The following is a 13554-nucleotide window of genomic DNA, read 5'->3' on the forward strand; positions in this document are numbered from 1 at the left end:
ACGAGCGTCCTGTCAAGCCCGCTTTTCTCCAGTGCTAACTAACTCACTCTCTGTATACACCACATTCACAGAAACCCTGCAGTTGCATTTAGACACACAGAGAACACAGACTATCATCAAAACCGCATTTCGCATGCGGTATTTACTAATTACTAAAAAACCCCTAACTGTTTTGTTGAACATGTTTCCTTTGATTTGATTTATACTATAATAAAGCTGTCAATGTTCATGCAGCATTTGAAAGATTTTCTGATCCTCCCTCCTGGAAGCCTCTTTACTCAGCCTGGAATATGAACCACAGCATCTGCATTAGCATTCGCTGTGTGCGTGGCAACATTGACCTAGTGTCTCAAGTGGCTGTAATATTTTACAGACCTGAGGATTAAACTCTACGGGGATATAGAATGTAATAGTGGCAGGGCCATAAGAGATGAAATAAAAAAGATTAATAAAATAGCACCTCTTTTATGACCGTCCATATGCATTAAAAATAATTTTACTGTAAAAACAAGCAGTTAACTACGCAGTAAGCAATTAGGCAAATAGCATCGTTATTTCTTAAGCCTCTCCAAGAATGTTTGCTATGGTTAGTGGGCAGCTGATAGCGATAGCAATAGCAATAGCTTAGGGGCTAAGACTTTGCTTAGCTCCTCCATTACCTGCTGTTTAAGCCACAGAATGTCAAATGTCACCACGTCATGGGCTGGATGACCTGGATCACAACCACCCACAGCCCTCGAGCAGACAGCAAGCATCTTATCAGGAAGGCAGAATTTTTTAAGTAGTTGCAAAGGCCTATTTTGAAGTTCAGACTGAAGTCTGACCTTCACCCCTCTGTCTTCTTGATCTCCAGCTGTGCAGCAGGGATAAGCGCCGATGTAATGTAAGCTATGAGGATACAGCCGTTGGCTTGGCCAATTCACCCGGCGTGGCAGAGGCCAGCACTATTCCTGCACGTCCCGTCTTTATTACAACACTAATATAAGCTGAAAGTCCCCTAGGTGCTTAAAGGTGATGTATAGCATATGAGCAAAATGGTATAAGAAAAGTTATCGATGCTGCAGAAATAGTTATTTTATCCTATAAAAACAATACAGTGATTGCAGTATCAAGAAGTGGCTGTTGCTCGTGAAATACAGTCTTCTGACCGGTGGATGCCGTGGGTGCTTCAGATGAACTCTTCAGACCGAACTCTTGCCTCTTTAGCATTTTGTGGTTTTAGCATTTTTTAGTTTTTAGCAAGTTGGCAGTTTTACCACTATCTGCATTTTCCCCCCCAGTTTTAGCATTCATGTGGTTCTTGCGGATTTTTCTGGTTTGGTGGGTTTTGCGTAATTTTCGTGTTTTCCCTGATTTAGCACGCTACAGCATGTTACTTGTTCCCTGCGTTTTTTACTTTTGTGCCAGGGGGTCTGTGCATTTATTGTGGGTTTGTGTTTTTTCTGTGTTTTCCAAGCTTTAGCAGGCTTAATGTGTTTTAGTGTTTTAAGCAATTTTTGTATGATTTACTGTGTTTTATCAGATTTATCAGAGAATCTATAGCTTTTTTGCCTTTTTTTTTTGTGTGTGTGTGTGTTTTCCTTTTTAAAAATTTTGGTTTTAGTGGTTTTAGCAGTAGCTCATATTCCTTTTGCCTTTTTCCAAGCCACGGAGTACTTCTTAGCAGCAATAAAAACGGCAGGGAAGGGAGTCTGTCCCCTGGCCACATCAGCCTAATCATCAATTCACTAATTTCTTAATATAAGCCAGCAGATTTCCCCCAAGACACTACTTAAGCAACAGAGAAAAGTGGAGAAAACATTTTCAAGAACAGTGTATTTTTTATTTATAAACACAAGTGAATATTTTTGCCTTATTTCTCACCTCTTGTCTCTAGTAATTATTTATAAACCTTTCCCTCTTCAAATGACTGGAAGGAATCTGGAAACCAAAAAGCCAAATTAGGGTTTAGGAAGAACATGCTCAAATTACAAATAACCCAGTAAAGATTTTGGCCTCCTTGTGAAACTAAAATTGTTTTCTGAGAACATAAACATAAAATTGATTTGTTTGATATCTATCACAGCTTGGGCTCAGACAGTAAATTTTATGTATAAAACTAACAGCAATTCTATTCTTATTATAATGTCAGAGCACGACGTAAGTTATTAAAAGTTTGTAGCTGTTACTTTTAACATGTTTTCCAGTATGGAGATAGGAAGGGACCTGCAATTCCTACAATAAGTGAAATGCTTTTACAACAAGCAAATCCAAACCAAGCCAACTCTAAATCAATTATATTCTTTACCACAGATTTAAAGAGCCCTAGAAATTCTGGCCATTGGGCGTCACTGGTGTGAATGACCCAGTCCCACCTGGGGTCATTTGTGACCCAAGCTGTGACTTGAAAATCACATTTCAGAATTTGTGAAACAGAACCATTACATTTCCTTTAGGATTCACCAAGATTTGAGCCAAATTTTCTGATAGCAAAATAAGTAGCTAGCATGTCATGGGTTTTGTTTTTAATTGCCATCTTTTCAGCTGGAAATGTAATGGAATTGCTATACCACTGTGCAACCCCAACTTGCCTACTAAATTAAATGAATGCATTTTTCATCCACTATTACAAGTCATTTCGGTAAGTCAGAACTCAACCTGCTGTGCTGCTGAGAGCAAAAACTGCTCTTTGGTAACTGAAATGAGTTATCACTTGTCAGATACCAACGCTAGTTATGTGAGTTTTCATTCTCAGACAGATTCTCCAATGTATTAACTTCACTGACCTGAATCAAAGGATTATAGGAGCTCTGTTTTATAGACTGCCTTAACCACTGTCTCCCTCTTCACTTGCTAAATGTGAATAAAACTAGGTAATTCTGATGACTGCCAGTCAACTAGTCCATTCCTGAGAGCTATCATGCAGTCTGACTTGAAAGGCTTCTATGCCATATGTTGCGACCCACGGGTCTTTGAACTGCTCAGAGCACTAACAAAATGCATTAGATTTCTTACAGACAGGAGCTGAGTGGATGAACTTGTTAGGCTATTATGCAAATAAGGACTTGAAAACAAAGACGTTCAACAATGCCATTTTAAAGGCTTCTGCTGCCAAGGCAGCTTTCATAATAGGACACGCAATGGGTTAACCTTCAAAATCCCTTGATTTCAAGGTACATAGCATTTGTGAGCGATGCTGCCAATAATGTTCTTTCCTCTCCGATATCCTCCATTTGGAAATTTCCTTATTCATCGCAAAACTGGATATTTCAGCATTCACTCAATTTTACAGAGAAGGGAAGATCAGTGTTCTTGAAAATGAAGTGATGCCTCATTGACAAGTCATTAGGATAATCAGAAATAAGCCTGGGGTTCTCTGTCAAGTATTTAAAATACTAAAATATGCTGCCTCTCTTCGTTAGAAGAGGATTTATTTTTTTAGTGAAATGCGACACACGATGTATTCAGATGTCTTTACAAGCTACAGGTAAACCTTACCATGCAGTGTTGAGACAGTATCTTTAATCTCCATTGTAAGGATGAAAGAAGTGTAGAAATGTTAGGCCGTTTGACCACGGTCACATACTGAACGTGTGACAGAGTACAGAGCAGATTAGCTCATCTAATTCTCAAGTTTGCAGCAATGACACAGAAAATCTGCCTCAAGCGGTCTGGTGGTCCTGTTCAGATGACCACTGACACACACCACTGATGGTTAAAACAAACCAGCCTCCTCAGGCTGGAGGAAGAGGATTGGCTGTTTGGGAAGAACAGTTTTTTGCTTTTTTTCCTGAGTTTTCTCTTCCAGTGCCAGCACAAGAGAATAAAGAGATGATCCAAATTTCCTGACTCTCCAAAAACAGTCAGTCCAGATTTTAAGGCCAGGACAGTTTTGATTTGTATCTGAATGTCTTTTCTGATTCCCACCTAGTACATAATGCCCTGAATGCCAGAAAAACAAGTCATTACTTTTCATGTAGGGTCTTTAATGGCTCCAGTGGGAGCGCCAGCAGCCTCACCTGCCAGGGTTCCAGGTGTTTGTGACCACCCACTCTGCACCACACCAGATGCAGCAGGGGCAGCAAGCGTGAAGACAATATGGTCTTCAGTATTGTCGTATGAGCTCAAAGGGCTGGTAAATGCGAGCTAATACTTTTCATTGATGTGGGTTAGGGAACACTCATACAAAACCATGGGGGCAGTAGCTTCAAGAAGAGAAATGGTGATAAGCAAGTAGGTAAGCTGCTTGGGTAGGTACTGATAAGCTGCTGCAGTGAGACCTGGAAAAGAAACTCCAGCGGTGGGCAGACATCTTTGTTCAGCTAAATGGATGGGCCACTAAATACTCCAGTTGTCTGCTCCAAGTGTTAGACGGGTTCAGAACTTACACAGTTTCCGTGCTGCCCTGCTTCCCTCCAAAGTTAATTTTCTCCATCCACTTCTGTGTTCTCTCCCCTCTCTCTCACAATGCCGTACCACTCGGCTTGAGAAATCAGAATGAGAAATACTTCTGTTTGGGGTGTATGTGCCTTTCAGGTGGCGTGTCAGAAGTAACACTTTGCTGCAGAATCACAGACCAGGGCAAAGACGTTGCCCTACAGCTCTGTCTGGTCAGCAGATTGTATGTTGCAAGGGCTAGCATACAACTTCATTTCAGTTGGTGGCTGGTTTGGATTCCAAATCCAAATAACAAATTGGTCCAACTGGCTTCCTCAGTCCAATCTGGGCAGCTGGATACCTGCCCGACTGGCTATCACTGGCTATTCCCTGAAGAGCTCAGGGAAGACTTCTGCTTCGTGGCAGCTGTAATTTAAACACAAAAAATTAAACATGCACAGTTGCATGTGAAGCAGAACAAAGAATAACACAGAGGACACAGAAATGTTGTCCGAATCACCCAAACTAAAAATACATGCAGTTGTGGTATCACAAAAAGGGACAGAGGCCGAGAAAGAAATAGGAAAATGGGTGAAGAAACACTCAGAATTCTGGTGTTGACCACTAAAAAGAGAATGTGGTTCATGATAGAATTTGGTAAGGAATATTGTAAAGATGATACATCGGGAACTTCTGTCTTGCCAGTCTCATAAGGAAAGGGAATGGGGACTTCGAATGGAACTAGGATTACCTTCGAATGCAGTAAAAGAAATTTTTGTCCCCAAACAACATACAATAAGATTCTACAGCCCATGGCAACATAAACCCCAAAATTTAGTTGGAATAAAAAAGGTTGGGTATTTGCATACACAAAAAGATTTAGTTATAATTAATGTTTTGGAGACGTTCATACCAGATTTCAGGAGCTTGTACTAATCTCCAGCTCTGAGAGGTCAAGATGAGACTTAACATGATGAACAGATGTACCACACTGCTAGATGTTCCTCTAAGACTCTGGCCAATGTAGGAAATAGGTTACTGAGCTAGACAGTCGTATGAACAGTTAGGTATGAACAGTTACTGCTACGATTGTCCCAGGCGCATCATGGGGCTTAGGGTTACCAAAGACAGGTATCCATCACAGGGCAAGGTCCATTTACTTTGCCTGCAGCGAAGACAGAGAACAGCCACTTCACCCATGCTCTGGTCTCCTGCTTCTGCTGTCTGAGCTAAGCATGGACACCTCATGCAAATACACAAAGTTCACATTTTTGTGTAAAGTTAAAGCTCCAGACATCACCTGGCGGAAACTGAGAAGAGACGTAATGGAGGAAGGTTTCCAAGAGGGAACGAAGAGAGACAGCTAGAAGTTAATCTGCCATGACTGACTGTAGGCGGATCAAGAATCCAACCAGTGAGTTGGATCCTCATGTGAAGAGGGGTCACTAGTCACAGTCAAATGAATTATGCAGGCCAATACTGTAAGAGTTTTCTGCACATACCGGAGAAACGACAGGCTCAGAGGTCAGGCTCAAAGAGAACACATCACTTCCAATATCACTTGGTAACCTCTTTCACCCACTACTGATGAAGAAGCTTTCCTGATAAATCCACCTCTGCACACATAGCCTGCAGGTTAAGTCATCAGTAACTGACATTTTCATAGCTAGGTAGAATTGATAAATACCTGTCTACCCTGAGAGGGTACAGGGAGTCCGAAGCCTCACTACCATTAGGCACAAGACCATTAAACAACTTGCATGTTTTTGCTTCACCTCTCCAGGATCACCATATGACTTTAACATGAAACAAAACTAGAACTAGCAGAGCAAACCATCATCTAACATAATAAAGCTGATCCGAGCATGGGCCAGCTAACAGCTGTTCCCAAGGAGCCACTCCAGCAGCCAGAATAAGCAAGGCGGGATGGAGTCATTGGCAAGGACATCACAAAGCTCCATTCGGGCTTTGCAAGATGTCAGGAATCTTTCGTAGATAAGTTGCTCTGTTTTTATGAGGCAGCCATGCAGACACGCACTAATCCAGGTGAGAAACTACAACCAGAAATTCCTGCATGTGATAAATTTCCAGGGCAAACTTTTAATACATTTAATTTTGTAGCCAACCATACCGGTGACTGCGAATGTTGTACTAACAGTGAACAAATTTCCAGGTCTTTGAGTTCTCGGTGCCTGCATGCAGTAGTTCACACTCTAGCTTCTAACAGGCTGAGGCACAAAAACAAGACGACAAAACAAGAAGCGACAGAAGGAATGTCCTTACTTGAAAACACATGACTTGTCTCTGGTAAAATTGTGAACAAGCTCTGTGTACAAGGTATCTGCTGGAGATAGAAGTGTGTTTCATGGATGTTAAAACATGTTGCAGAGAGAAAAGAGAGCCCCTACAGCTGCATGAATAAAGCACCATCAATTCGTAACTACTCCAGGTGTTCTGCCGTAAGAGATTGTCTCTCGACATGGACAATAAATTCATTACACTTACAACAACAATATAAAAAACCCCCGACTTTAAAAGGATCTCTGCCGTCCATCAGCTTTTACTGAGATCTTGTCTGGAAAAGATCCTTGTAATGTTTGCAGCATGGCTTCTCATGCACACTAGAAACACCGGGATAAGACTTTCTAACCCAGTGATGTATCAGTGCTCTGCACTGGGCTGAGTGCTCACAGAGAAAAAAAAGTCGACAGAGTCATAACAAATTGTTTCTGAACTTCTTTGAAGCTTATAAAAGTGCTATTACAATCTGAAGGAAGGTTGACAAGGTTCATCAAAGATTCATCGCTTGTTGCTCTAGACTTCAAATGATGAATGAGAGAAGGTACATTAACATTCTGCAGCTGCTGCTACCACTTCAGGAAGCTTTTGGAGGATAAATACTGCTTCTAATTAAAGGCAACAGGTTTTGAAAGAATGATTCACATTTTCCAACACAATTTAACAATCTTATTTAACAATTAACTTGAAGGGACATTGGCTGCTCTCATACGGCAGAAAATATAACATTCATGACAGAAAATATAACAGATTCCTTCACGTGTTCAAAGCCAGAGTGCTGGCTGCTGCTGTAAAATGACGGTGCTCTGGATGACAAGCAGGACTGAGCAGCTTTAATTTTTTCCCCGCAGACCTTGCTAACTGCTTTTAGGTTTTCAAGGCTGAAGTCGAAGAATGAGCACATTCCGGCAGTGTCTTCAACATCCCTTGAAGAAACGCTCTCAGATGACCTGAGGTGGTGTGGCTCACAACGACCACGCAGCAGCTCCTCCGAACCCTCCAGAGGCACTTGTCAAAAACGAATTTTAAATAAACTTGTTAGCAAAGCTTCTGCAGTCCAGAAAGATGGCTCCCTCTTCCTGCTCAGTATAATGCCGTAAGTAATATTACTGTTTGGATCTGATGTAAGTGGTAGATACACAGAGACGACAGAAGAGCACTTCCCCTTTGTTCATTATATTAACAGAGAAGAACTTATTTAGCTTCGAGATAGCTTGCGTGTGAATGTGCATATCAAGTAGCAGGAAGTTAAATACCAAAGTACCCAAAGGCTTGTTAATGGATAATAAAAATAAACCCTAGATTCCTTTATAGTTCATCTCATGCAACCTCTTAGGAAATATATACATACATATATATTAAAAAAGTCTACTTGACTGTTGAACTCAAAGATCTAGAACTGAAATACTAAGTGGCCAAATTCAAGGGTGATACAAACTGTGGTGGAAGAAACAAGGGTTAAACATGCATCCACTTTGCAGAAGTTTGTTGCTGTTTAATAAACTCCCTTCCCACGGTGGCGTTAGCCTGTGAACACCTCGCAGCCACTGCAGTGCAAAACCAAGCGCATTGGCTTCGAAGGGCAGGTGCTTCCCGGTGACCTGCGTGACTCCACACCAGGAGAGGTTCGAGAGGGCGTGCACCAGCGCTTGCAACTGGGGCACGCGCCTGCCTGGGAATACAGCTCTGCTGCTCTGCAGTTTGGTTACATCTATAAAAATCTATCATCCTTTGCCAAATGCAGGCAACTTTTATGCTTCTGATCTGGTCTAATAACAAATCTGTGCTAATGCGGATAAACATATTTAATCATCACATTCCTGTACATGTGTGGCTTTGTTTGTATTCCAGAAAAAAAAGGGTTTCTGTCAAAATATATGATTTCCATTTGTACCTAGTTAAAAACAAAATGGGATAATTTTATTCTCAAATAAATGTCCACAAGCAGACAGGTGATCGGGGTTAGAACCACTGTCACCACTTTAGTCTGAGCTTGCACTGGCTTTGTTTTCAGTGCAACACAAAGATGAGTAAAACAGGATGCCCTTGTGTGATGAAGGAGGAGGATGAAAGGGTAGAACAAAGAGGAACTGCAAAGAATTTCAAAGAGGAATTTGCAAAGAGCAAAGGAGGGTGCAAAATACTGAAATGGGGAGCTGGGTGGATTCTTTTATTCCTCAGGTTTTAGTGCTTTTTGGCAGCATCACATGACAGCATTCCGTGCATGCAGAGGCTAAAGCACACTGAAGTTTGCCAGTAGGCCCTAAGGCACAGCAAGATACAAGGTCAGGTATCGATCTTGGCAACAGCGGAACAAATACATTTTGACTAATTCCACTGAATTCGGTTGCTTCCTGCCAAGAGAAAAAGTATTAATTATTTATTATTACAATACTATCTAGGCATGTAATTCCCAATTTCTGCTATGCAGTGCCAGGCATTACTCGGAGAAAAAAACAGCCCCGTCTCGCAAGAGGTCATAATCTAAAGTGACAAGATAGACAGAATGAGGGAGAAAGGAAGCACTATCGCCTCCAGTTAGGAAATGGTGAGCCGAGGGATTAAGTGCCTGCCCAAAGTGACAAAGGAAGTCTGTGTAATAGGCAAGATCTGAACTCTCACTTTCTTGGTTCTGGTAACTCAATCCTGAGACCTTCATTTCCTAAAGAGGGATTATCTGGCTTTGCCTTATTTTTATACCCTCCCTGTTAGCCGATGAGACGATGTACCCTGTAGTTAACAGGAGCAGACCACACGCAAATAATATTTCAAAGTGCCCAAAGTATTTAGGAGTCTAAGGGTTCACTTGTAGGGAACGTGAATCTAAAGGGCAATGAAGGACTGGAGAAAACATTAGCTGCCCTGCACTAACTTCCTCTGTGGGCACTTCCAGTGCGACCTGCCTGTGAAACCGCGGACTTTGCTTTACGTGGCTATTCCTCTGGTGAGGAATAGCTACCGTGCGGCAAATTCTTACTGCTTTCTCTTGTGTACGGAGGTCTCAGTATGTGGACAAGTGTTCCATCTCACTTTCAAGAAGTTCAAGTATTTTCTGAAAATTAGATTTACACTCTGAAGTCATTTAGTAGCTTTTGAAATTTCTATCCTCAGTGTAGAGAAGTTAGTAATTTGAAACACAGTTTCTAAATTCAGTAGATGTTCTGGATTTAAGGCCATTTGAGAACAGAATCTTGAGTCCTTGAATGAAGACAGCAATGGTCCATCTGGCTTCAGCTGCTCTCTCTGACAGCAGCCACCTCTAGACATGGCAAAGCAATGCAGAATATTCTTTGTAACAGACAACTGGGTCATAAGACAAACAGTTGGCTGAACTCAGACCATTGGCAATTGGCTGGCTCCTGAAAGCTGTGAGTTCCTAACTCTTATGTAGTTTTATTCCTTCAAATTTAACCATAGAAGTGTTTGTTATCTATATAAGGGTATAGGATGACATGGAACAATACTGAATATTTGGTGTCCTGATACTTGTTATCTTTTGTGACAATGTGTTCATTGATTAAAAGGGAGCATATATTTCTTTTCACGTTTCACATCTTTGTCTCTCGCGTTTCTTTCAGTGCTCCCATTGTTTTTGTTATAAAAAAGGACAGGTAAGAGCCATCCTCCACTGCTGATTTTACACAACTTTGTAATTCATTTATATACCTCTTTATGGCTGGATGATTACTCAGCATGGAGAGAGATGGAATGCTGAAAGTCAGACCTGAGGAGAAACGTATTTCAAAGACACAGATTTAGTACACTTTGATATGTACTAAAACGCACCCAACAAAAGGGTGAGTGGGAGGAAGGCTTCCAAAACCAATGTAGTGATGCTGGTCATTAGGCGTAGGAAATAAATCTTCCTTTCAAACAAAAAAAACCCCATTCCAAAACAGTAAAAGCTGAAGCTCAAGAACATGACAGTGAAAATTGCTCTTGCCTGAAGATATTTTTCGACCTGGAGTACGTGCTTGCAGAGGCAAGGTAGGTCAACATCACCGGGGCAAATGGCTAGGAAGAGTTTTGCACTGTGATGTTCTTACCTTCTGAAAGCGCAAGAGATTCAAAGTGACAAAGCGGACGTCACCTGCTCTGCAGTAAATATGGCTACGTGGCGAGATGTTTCTGCGCAGCTGGGAAGACAGAACCAAGCCTGTATTTGCTCACATTTTTGCAGAACTGTTGTAGTTGTCAACGGCAGCAATCAAGTGGGCTTCAACAGTCCAGAGACCCACAATAAACGACATCAAACCTAAAAATTACCTTTGAACAACAAGGCTCTCTAGAAATCTGCAAAAGAATCTCCCACGTTTGCTATAGTCTGTATTTGCATTTCATTTGGATTTTTTTGTAATACATTTGCTATATATTAAGAATCAGGTAGGGTCTGAAAACATGTTAAATGTGTTTTAAAAAGAAACAGGCGTTCTTATACCAAAAGAATCAAACATACGTATCGCTAAAGCTGCTACTAATAACACAATTAGCACTTCCAGTAACTCCAAACTGCCAATAACTCCGTCAGAAACAGTGATTGTTTGAAACGTTTAGAAATAACTACGGTCAAACTTCGCATTCCTGTTAACTGCCGCAGCCTGTCTTGTAATTTAGATTGCTTTTTACACCAACCAAGAAAAATACCCGATTGCAAAAAATACGTCACAGATGGAGCAGAAATTCTGGTTTACTTGTACTATATATCACTTGAACAATTATTTGCTTGATGCTCTGTATTACTACGCACAGGTGGGAGCTACTGCATAAGGCTGGATCTCCGCTGTGTTATTTAGGACATTTCATAAACCTTGGCATTGCTTGTAGGAGCTATGCTTTCCAGTCAGGGTTTCATGCTAATGATCAGTGGTTGCAAGTGGTTTAACAAGACTGGAACCGTCGGAACAGCGGGACTGTCAGATTTCTTCAGACCTGTCACGAGACTGGTGATACTAGGGATATTTCCTGGGAAAAAGGAGAAACGTCAGTTCGAGCTTTGGACTAAGTAAGAGATTTGGGCTGTTTAACTCCTCACTACATTTCCAAGGGGTTTTATTATTAGAAAATAATAATAAAAAAATTAAATGAGCTTTACACCCCTCAAAGCTTTACTGAGAGTTTGACTACCCAGAGAGTCATGGCATTGGGCTACAGAAGTACGTTTTCTCTTACATGAGAAGGATGGGCAGCAACTGAAAGGTAAGCAAGTAACTACTTTGTGCAAGCACTTAAAAATATTTGTAGAACTGTGACTTTTAAAATATTTTACTGTATTTTATTTCTATATTATTAAAACATCTTACTAGGTTGAATTGTAACAGTGAAATACACCATTAGAATTCTGTTACAGCACATTCATAGGTTACCTGGGAGAAAACAAATGGGAAATACTGTATTTTAGAGCAGAATTTTTCCTTCTTCCCACCTACAACTGCATTACTGTGCAGAACAAAAATAAATCAGAACAATGTATTCATGAGCAATGAATGATCAAAAACCTCACCAGAGCAGGAATATGGATTGAGATCACCAATGCGACGTTCACTGCAGCATGGGTGGCAGTCTAAGGTTTGTGGCTTCCCCAATAAGAAAATCTTGGTTTATTTCAAACTTCTGATCTCCTGTTTTAATTGTAGCAACCCAAGCTCTATGTAACATCCAATAACATTTTTGATTAACTAAACTTACTGCTTTTGGCTTTTTTTTTTCCTACTTTTAATTTCTATTGACCTCTTGGTGCAAACTGGACAATGTGAAGTCGGGTTCACAACGGTGAATTAAGAGCCAAGATTTCCATTAATTTCCATGACGCCAGATTTTTACCAAGTTGGTATAACTTTCTGTGACAGTCTGGCACGAGGACCGAACGGTTGCACCTACCCCTCTGAAATGAACGTTCCTCTTCCATTAATACAATCCAGTTAAATGGATGTGATATCAAGATCTAAAGGACAGACTCCCTACCAGCAAAGCTCTAGGGACTTTCCAGTGTGAACCTATTTCCCACGTAGTCTGGAGACCTCTGGACACTACCTGAGGTCTGTTTGAAACAACAGTGAATCTCCAGTAAATTCAAAGATTTTGTATCATACCCTGTAAAACAAATTTTTACAAAATATCTGCATGGAGACAGAACGGAGAGAGGAAAAGCAGTGGATTGCTAATACTCATACTAACGCGTGAGTCATCGTGGCACCGCCAGCAGTGCCAGATCGTAACAACCTCCGTGCAGCTCCCGTAAGAAGGTGTCGGTTGAAGAACTTTTTCTTCCTCTTTCAGTGGCTTAGTGCAAAAGGAAAAGCACGGCCCAAGGAAACAGATTTCTGACCACTCAAGTGCAGTCATTTATTTGTAGGTGAAGCACTCTGTCAGCACTGATTTGCTGTATTTGAAACTGAAATTGTCCTAGTGGCAACAATTTTATTCAGCACTGCTGCAATTACCTGATTTTAAATAGGGCAGGCAGAAGCACCGAGCAACACCTCGCCAGCGGTACTGCCTTTTCACCGCCTGCAGGAACCGGCAGCTACAGGGCAGCACACTGTGTACCTACCCTCTTGGTAAACAGCAAATTTAGGTCTCACCCTCTCCCACTTTTTTCCATCTTCTACCTTTTTCCTTTAAGTAGATTCAGGAAAAAAAAAAGGAGAAAAAACAGTATTTTATATATGGAAAGATTTCACAAGCTAGATATCACCATTCTCACTTTACAGAAGATGCAAATGTGGAAAATGAATACTCAAATAAGTGCGTGCTCTTTGCACATGTGTTTGAAGGAGCAAAGGGAGATGACACGCTTTCTTACAACTTTTGTGGGATTTCTGTATCATCAGAGAAGATGATAAGATGCAAGAGAAGAAAAGTGCAGCTCCCAAGTAATGACATTCACCCTTCCAGGGAAAG

The sequence above is a fragment of the Buceros rhinoceros genome, unplaced genomic scaffold (assembly GCF_000710305.1).
Source record: "Buceros rhinoceros silvestris isolate BGI_N320 unplaced genomic scaffold, ASM71030v1 scaffold10694, whole genome shotgun sequence".
Taxonomy (NCBI): domain Eukaryota; kingdom Metazoa; phylum Chordata; class Aves; order Bucerotiformes; family Bucerotidae; genus Buceros; species Buceros rhinoceros.